The 9473-nt window shown below is 42.0% G+C and overlaps 1 pseudogene; it reads left to right on the forward strand.

Moving 5' to 3' along the window:
- The first annotated feature begins 768 nt into the window (after window positions 1-768).
- On the forward strand, window positions 769-7361 carry LOC102272148 (zinc finger protein 678-like; annotated as a pseudogene).
- The last annotated feature ends 2112 nt before the right edge of the window (window positions 7362-9473 follow it).

Below are 9473 nucleotides of genomic sequence, written 5' to 3' on the forward strand. Positions count from 1 at the left end.
CTCCAGTCGTGTCCAACTCTGTGCGACCCCATAGACGGCAGTCCAGCAGGCTCCCCCTTCCCTTAACCTGTCGTTTAAAGAATGTTTGTTAAATATTTGCCAAAAGATGCTACAGCAACATTATTGATTTTAAATTATTTCTGTTCAAGATTCTGAAAAACTGTCAGAAAGATATATAGCATATACCAGATGGTTAAAATGATTGTTGTCGCCAAGGTTACTATCCTATCAGATCTGTAAAATTTGTAAAGCACTTAAAGTTCAAAGTTAAATATGAATTCTTTCCTTACTATTCTACTTCGTTGCTGTTCAGACATTGTCACTCATGGAGCAGAATTTTCAACATTACTAGTTCAAATAAGCTTGTTAAAAATGTGGCACACTGAGTCCACTCCAGAACACTTGGATCAGGAAGTGCTTTTAAAAAATATTTCCTGTTTCTTTTGATAGACAGTTTATCCTCTGTTAACTGAGTACAGCACTCAAAAATAAATATGCCAATGTTGATCTGATTATTGTATAATTTGTCTTCCAAATCAGAATAATTTCTGTAGTGGTTGATGGATCGTATCTCATCCTCTTTTCTTGGGGTTAAAAATGTGGTAGAAAATATTACTGTGTACAAATTATATTCATGTGTAACACCAGCTGCTGCTGCTGTAACACCAGACATTCTCCTAAATCAAAACCATTTCTCTTGTTGGTTTCATCTTGGGTCACATTAGGAAGTCTTCCCATGGCCACAAGGCATCTGTACTTTGTATTTCAGGAACGGCTGATATTCCAGGATGTGGCCATAGACTTCACCCAGGAGGAGTGGGAATGCCTGGACCTCGATCAGCGGGAATTGTACAGGGATGTGATGTTAGAGAACTACAGGAACCTGGCCTCCTTGGGTGAGGATAACTGCCTTCCAGAATCCCTTATCTACCCACAAGGTTTTGGTTCCTGCATTTCTAGAATGTTTCCTAGAATGTTCTGCTTCTTATAATAGTTTCAGATCCTTGCTTTCTATGGGAAAAATGGATTATTTATGAGTTGAGAAAGAAGACTTCATGATGATTGATTATGATTCTAACTTTTCCTTGATGTAATCTGCCTCCTCCTTCTAGGTTAGTGGTAATTCTGTAGGTTTTGTGGTATAAAAGGGTGCCATTCTCCTTTAGAAATCAGATTTCTACTATTACTTACTTTGGCCTTAGTAGTACTTGACTAGAATCTCAAGATCTTTTCTTTATGTATTTGTTAGTTATAAAAGTGCTTTTGATAAAGTATTTGGGGATATAATTTTCTGGGCTATATTAACATTCAACCATGCCTTCTCTAGAATGTTAATAATGTAATGAGCAAGATTAGAGTCATGATTAGAGTCATGTTCGACTCTTTGCGACCCCATGAAATAGTCTATGGAATTTTCCAGGCCATAATACTGGGATGGGTAGCCGTTCCCTTCTCCAGAGGATCTTCCCAACCCAGGCATCAAACACAGGTCTCCCACATTGCAGGTGGCTTCTTTTCCAGCTGAGCCACCAGGGCATGTTAATACAGCCTAGGAAATGATGTCCCCAAATACTTTATTTCTGGGCTGTATTGACATTCTACCACGCCTTCTCTGGGCTTCCCAGATGGCACTAGTGGTAAAGAACCTGCCTGCCAATGCAGGAGACGTAAAAGAAGTGGGTTCGATTCCTGGGTTGGGAAGAACTCCTGGAGGAGGACGTGGCAACCCACTCCGGTATTTTTGTCTGGAGAATCCCATGGACAGAGGAGCCTGGCAGGCTACAGTCCATAGGGTGGCAAAGAGTCAGACATGAGTGGAGCGACTTAGCACATGTGCCTTCTCTTCTCACTTGAATACATATTAGATTGGAAACTGATGAATCTCTAGCAAAACAAATACTCCTTTTCCTGATAGCAGGTCTTGTGGTCTCTAAGCTGGACCTGGTCACCTTTCTGGAGCAAATGAAGAATCCCTGGGATGTAAGGAGACTGGAGTCACCAGCCATATACACAGGTAGGTGTGAATGGATGGAGCCGATGACTCAACGACAGGTCCCAGGATCAGTGAGGAATTCATCTTTTGTCATGTGGTTTGGGAAGATCTGCTTCAGTGGAAATGATTTTAGAGAAGTCTGGGTTTCTTTCTGTTGCTCTGTTGCTGTCATAGGCAGATATCACCTGCCCCATTCTGTCTCTTAAATCATTCCTGAATTCATGTCCAGTGATTACTTTTCTCAATCGCAGTGAGAACTGAAATGCTCTTGGCCTGTGACAACCTGAATGAATCTGTTACTATTCCATTTCTTGGGGGTCCTAGGAAAATGGCACTTCTCTGAAAAACTCTAAGACGCTCCTATTAAAGTTTGTTTCTACCTCTAGGTGGCAGTATGTGAGTGGAATTGTAGACATACTGCCACAGTTCTAGGAATACTGGGGACAGTGGGTTGTTTTTGTTTTTTGTTTTTTTTTCTGACTTATAATTTCTAAAACACTGGAAGCTACAAATATGATCTTATAACTTTTAAATTCAAGTAATTTCTTCACTGTATAAACCAAAACCTCCCTAAAGAGAAAGAATGCATATCTCAGGATTACTTCAAAGTTTCTGTTTTCTTCATATGAACTCATATGAAATAGTAAGTGTATTTGCCCCAATTCCTCAATGCTAAAAGACTTAAATATATTCAATTAACTCAAAGAATTTTCAAATAAATTGGCATAAGAGCTTAAAACATTTTCCACCATATTTTTAATGGTTTCAAACTATTACAATTTTTAGATAATATACTGTTTTTAAAATGTTCTTATTGGAGTCTAACAGGTTTACAATGTTGTACAGCAAAGAGAATCCATTTAACGTATAGATATCTACTCTTTTTTAGATTTCCTTCCCAATTAGATCTCCACAGAGCATTGATAGCATTCCCTGTGTTCCCACCATATTTTTAAAGTCTCATTTCTTAATTTCTCAAGAACAACTACTTTATTTAATTAATCTTGTTATCAGCTTCCCCAGACTTTGTCCTATATGTCCTCACTTTCTGATTAGACCTACGTCAGTATGGTTTATGATTTTTAGATGGAAACATCTACTAGAACATGCTAAAGTAAGAAGTGGGCTAAAGAATTAGAGGGCACCTAGGGGCATCTGCATTCAAGATGACGTAAGTCAAAAAGTAATCATTAGACCGCCTGTCTCTTCTTCATTTAGTGGTTCTTGTAGCTTTTTGTCTTGCTCCTTCCTGTACACCATACTTCTTTGTCCTCTCATTTTGTCACATTTTCTGGGTTTGTGGTCTGTTCTGCAGGCTGCCGGATCCTAGCTCCTCTTGCTCTGTTGTCTTCCCCCTGGCAGGTGAGGTTGGTCCACAGGCTTGGACCATTAACCCCTTGATCTGGGCTTTGATTGCTGTTATTGTGACCCGAGCCTCCCCTGGATATTGAGGGGAGCTTCCCCTTGGCTCTGTGGCTGTCACTGCCCTGTCTGTGGTGGGATCTGCTCCCTGGTTGGTGGAGTCGAGCCCCCAGATCTGTTTCTTCACTGTGATTCTGATCTGTGGTCAAGGCAGCTAAGATTGGAGCACGCCCACTGGGAGAGAAGCCACCAAGGATTGCTTCTCTGGGGATGTTCACCTTGGGGTGTGCTCACGTGCTGTGAGTCTCCTGTGACCCCATGTTGGCACTGCTCTTGGCTCCCCCTCAACCATGGGCATGCTGGCACATTGCTCTGGTGTCTCTCAGATGTTGTTTTCACTGGAACACCAGCATAGATCCAGTGAACTCAGGTCCCAGAATTGCACTCATGGAGCTGGACCCACTGTGGTGCTATGGGGGCAGCTCAGACTCTGGCCTGGCCCCACCCCCTAGTATACAACCCCACAAAGTCTACAGCTGCTAAAGCTGCACTCCCGTGACTGGGGGAGCCCTGGTTGTCCATTCAGATGCTCTATAGGGGCTGAGTTGACAAAGCCAATTGCAGGTATAAAAGCATGGTTTGTGTAACCGTGAGGAGAGACTTCAGTTTTTCTTCCTTTAACCCTGGGGCTCAGCTGAGCTTTCAGCTCCTTCTGTGTGTGTGGCCCACCCACAGGTGTCTGCTCCAGAGGCTGCCCCAGAGCACAGGAGTCTGCTGATGGTGGAGGAGGTGCATGGGGGGAGGCTGTGGCTGGAGCTCAATAGAGCCCACTGGGGTGGTGGCCCTTCCTAGTGCTGGGGGAGGAGGGGCCAGCACAGGGGGAGAGGGGCTGCAATGGTGGGTCTTCCCTTTGGGCATCACTCAACAATGGCGCTCTGTGCTATGGTGGTTCAGGCTTCCTCCACAAGCGTTCCTGTTTATAGAACTCCTCCCTCTGTCCCATCCCCTCAGGACGTTTCCTCACCGCCCACAGCAGTCCTCTGCCTGGGTCTGCTCTCCAGACCCCACATTCCAGCACCCAGCCCTTGTCTGCACTGGTGGACACCCTCTCAGACTGGGTGGGCAGGGCTGGGGTCAGTACCCTGTGTACAGGTCTCAGTCTGTCCTGCTGCCACAGACTGTTGCCATGTTCTCTTCCCACAGAGAAGGCTCGCCTTCTGTCCCAACTGAGCTCGCACCAGCCCCAGTAGATAAGAATAGTAGATAAGAAAACTTTATTTGGTATCTTTCAGCTGTGTCTTCTCACAACACCCGTGGTTTGATGTCCAAGAATCCAAGGTTAGAAAATTTAATCCAAAAAGCAAACCTAGGAATTTATCAAAGAGCTCACCTTGGAAACGAACATTTAATGAAAGACCAGGAATATACGGGGATATGTGAAAGATCTAGAAGATGTTCATATGGACATAAAGAAACTGAGATAGTTTCACACAATGCGGACATTACTGCCAAAAGAAATGAGCAATGGGAGTCAAATTGTGGAAAACACCCGTTTCCGTTATCAACATCTGCAGAGAAGTGTATCTCTTCAAGCAAAGGCTTCAATCATTTTTTGAAACGTACACATTCTCTGAAGGGAAATGTGGAAAATCTGGAAAGTCATCCAGTCTCTACTGCAAATACTCATTCAAACTACTCTGAACACGGGCTTCGATTACACATACATTCAAGCACATCTGAAAACCAGAAATTTAAAAATGATGGGGAAAACTCACAATATAATCAGTTTGAGGGATCTGTGAGCAAGGGGTCATTATTCTTCCACCAACAGACAGTTTCTCTCTGTTCCAAAATGTGTCATGTTGATTATAATGGAAGAGAGTTAATCCCACCATCATTGTTCAATACACATCATGATACGGTTAATACGGAACAACTTCTCACGTGTAATAACACGAGTCACGCCTTAAGTAAGAGCTCTACCCCCAATAATTACAAGCATATTTACGATGGAGTGAGAAACCACTCATGCAATGAAACTGGGTATAAAACTGAACAAGACTCTAACCCTATGAAACATCAGGGACCTCAATCTTCAGACAAAGATTCTAAAAATAGTACATGTAGGAATATCTTGTATCAAATATCAGGTCTTCCACTAAATGAGAGTACACATACTGGAGAGAAGACTTATAATTGTGAATATGGTGATGTTTCTAATCAGTCTTCAAATCTCACTCAACAGCAGAGTATTCAGAATCCACAGAAAAGTTACAAGTGTAAGAAATGTGAGAAAGCCTTTACTAACTCATCCAGTCTAAGTAGACAAAGGAAAATTCATTCAGGATGGAAACCTTTCAAATGTACAGAGTGTGGCAACACCTCTAATCAGAATTCAAAGCTTGGTCAAGATCGGCAAATCCACACTGGCAAGAAACCTTACGAATGTAAGGAATGTGGAAAAGCATTTATGTCTTGCTCACATCTTAGTCGACATCAGCGAATTCACACTGGGGAGAAGCCTTATAAATGTACAAAGTGTGGCAAAGCCTTTAATCAGAACTCAAATCTTACTCAACATCAGCGAATCCATACAGAGCAGAAACCTTACAAAGGTAAGGAAGGTGGCAAAGCCATGTTTAGGTGTTCACATTTCAGTGTGCATCAGTGAGTTCATGCAGGGGAGAAACCAAACACATGTAAAGAATGTGGCAAGGTGTTTCCTTGTAGCTTACGTCTTACTCAACATCAGATAACTCATATGCAGCAGAAATCATACAAATGTACAAAGTGTGGCAAAGCCTTTAATCAGAAGTCAAATCTTACTCAACACCAGAGAATTCATACTGGAGAGAAGCCTTATAAATGTAAGGATTGTGGCAAAGCATTTAACCAGTGCTCAGGTCTTTCTTACCATCAGAGAATTCATACTGGAGAGAAGCCTTATAAATGTAAGGATTGTGGCAAAGCATTTAGACAACGCTCATATCTTACTAAACATCAAGTAATCCATACTGGAGAGAAATCTTATAAATGTAAAGAATGCTGAAAAGCCTTCAGTCACTACTCAACTCTTGCTAAACATCAACGAATTCATACTGGAGAGAAGCCTTATAAATGTAAGGATTGTGGCAAAGAATTTAACCAGTGCTCAGGTCTTACTTACCATCAGAGAATTCATACTGGAGAGAAACAGTATAAATGTACAGAATGCGGGAAATCCTTTAGTCAGAACTCAACTCTTACTCAACACCAGCGAATTCATACTGGGGAGAGGCCTTATAAATGTAAAGATTGTGGCAAAGACTTTAGCAAGCACTCAGGTCTTACTTACCATCAGAGAATTCATACTGGAGAGAACCTTATAAATGTACAGAATGCGGAAAAGCCTTCTGTCACCACTCAAGTCTTATTCAACGCCAGAGAATTCATACTGGAGAGAAACCTTACAAATGTAAAGAATGTGGAAAAGCCTTTATCAAGCACTCACATCTTACTCAACATCAGAGAATTCATATTGGAGGAAAAACCTTATGAATGTAAGGAACGTGGCAACAGCTTTAATCAGAGCTCTCACCATATTAGACATCAGACAGCATGTACTGGAGAGAAACCCTAGTAATAAAATAAGTGATGGAAGAGGTTTGTCCTAAACATACACTTGAGAAAATACAAGACCATTTATTTAAGAAACATAAGGAATGGCATGAAAAAATGTAGAAAAGTATTTAATGAAAATTAAATTACATAAATACCAGAAATTGCACACTAGAAAAAGTGAAAGTCTTTCAGTCGTGTCCAACTCTTTGCAACCCCATGGACTGTGCATGGAATTCTCCAGGCCAGAATACTGGAGTGGGAGGTGGATCTTTACCAACTGAGTCATTAGGGAAGCCTGCACAATAGAAAGCATTTCATCAATCCTGTTTTTTGAAGTTCCTCTTCAGGAGAAGTATTGTAGACAGTAATCCATAGTTAAAACAGATAGAAAACTGATATGTTATTATGGATCACAAGGACGGGTTGGTATTTAGAAATGTACAATTATTAGCAATATATCTTTGTTTGTGATTATTTGAAAACCAAAATAAATGTTATTCAACTCTCAAATTACTCCATGCTGCTATGCTTCATTTCTAGTGTGTATGCAAAGTTATGGTTTTGATGGTTGCTACCTCAAAGATAAGACAAGGCCTTCTATCCTAGTGAGAAATCATTTCTATTTATTCTCCATTAGAAGATTAAGGACACACTAATGTAACATGTACATCTAAATGGAGGTGTTAGTCATTCATGTCAAATATCCCTATAGGTCACCATGAGGTAAGTGTTCAGGGAGTAATTCCACATATTAAAGTACGATGTACATTTTCAATAGTTATGTCACTTGCTTTTTAAGGAAAATACAATGACAGTTCACTGAAATCTTGATGTATCTTTATAATATCAACAGAAGTCATGAATATTAGTTGACATGTTTCAAATAAAGACATCTCTGATACCCTAGAAATGTATGGAAACCCCTCCCAGAAAAGTCATGTAATTAGTGTATGTCTTGTTTCATAAACGATTAGCCTCCATTTTGTAACGGTAGAAATCACCATTCTCAGATCATTGTATCAGAGGAATAAATATTGTTGTTTATGCTTGTAATCTGTATTTTATTCAGTTACACAGTGGGTTGGAAAAGGTTTGATTCTGACTGTGTGATATTACATGTTAATAAAACTGGATGGTTTCTTGTGAGGAAGTTGGTGTGGAATGAAGTGTCAACCTACCGATTTAAGGTTGAAGGGAAGAATACCTAACAATAAACTCTTTGTTAGCACAGAGGGATGATATCTGTAACAATTAGTTTCCATACTGCCTTTAAGCCTCAAATATTTGGATATTTCCCATCATTTCTCCATTGTACTTTTCCCCCCTCTCTGTAACTTCTGGGACATTGTGATGATTCTAATAAGGATTATACAGAGTATTGTTGAGAGCCTCCCTGACTGCTCTGTGCTGTTGCTGCCTCAGTGTCTGTCTGGGGAGCAGGCAGCCTGCAGGTCCTTGAGCTCACACCAGCCAGTCCTGTGAGCACCTGCACTAGATGACCACCCACCTAGAGATCAGCAGCCTTGCTGAACCCCAGGGTCTACTGCACAGGCCCCCCCTTCAGTGACACCCTCAGAGCTCACCAGATTCCTGCTGCTCTTGGTTTGAATGGACCCATCCACGCTCAGCCTGGGGAGCCCACAGCACTTCACCCAAAGTCTCTTATAAAGGCCTGAACCTCAAATACTGGAGCTTTTTCTGCTTGGTCCTAACCTTGACCTAAAAATTCCTGCCCTAGAACCTCTCCTGAGAGGTCTCAGGTGTGCTGAGTGTGAGGGCTGAAACTCAGGGCTCCTGAGTGTGGGTCTTGGGGGAGAAGCATCAAAATAAACAGGGAACTTGCTGAAGACTCATTTCATGGCCCCTCTTCAGACCTCCAGATTTATAACTTCTTAGAGTGGGGACCTGACCTCAAGGGATTCATATTCACTGAAATGGTTCAGAAAGAATCTTTAAGTGGTTTCAACCTGGTTTCCTATCAAGATCACATGACCAGTGTTAAGCGATAACCTCCCCACAGAGTTCTCTCTTGGTCCTGTGGGAGCATCAGTGTGGTGTGTAGGAAGTGCTCCAGGGGCTTCTAAGGGATGGCGCGGGTTAAGGACGTGGCTGCTGGTCCATCTGTGAGAGCTGAGGCCTAGCTTCAGTCTGAGGAGAGGCAGCAGCGTTGGTCTAGCTGGATTTGGACCAGGGAAGTCAGCTCACATGGTCTGTGTGAGCAGAGGGTTAGGAGTTCTCTCTGAGAACAATCAAGAAATAAGTTCACAGTCTGGTCTCCAAGTAGGAAGAGATTGTTCCTGAATCTCTCCTGAGACAGCACAGGAGAAGTGGGTCTTTTTCAGCTTTTCAAGGTCCTCTGTAGTTGTGGTGGTTGCAGGTTAAAGAGCTGTGCCTTTGAAGGTATTTTTCCAAGATGCAGAGGTGTGTTTGCTACATAACATCCTCAGAGAAGACACAGCAGGAGGAAGAAGAGGACCAAAGGGCAGCTTCTCAGGTACATGTTCTGTCCTGGGTCTGG

Source organism: Bos mutus, unplaced genomic scaffold (genome assembly GCF_027580195.1).
Source record: "Bos mutus isolate GX-2022 unplaced genomic scaffold, NWIPB_WYAK_1.1 CTG292, whole genome shotgun sequence".
Lineage (NCBI taxonomy): Eukaryota > Metazoa > Chordata > Mammalia > Artiodactyla > Bovidae > Bos > Bos mutus.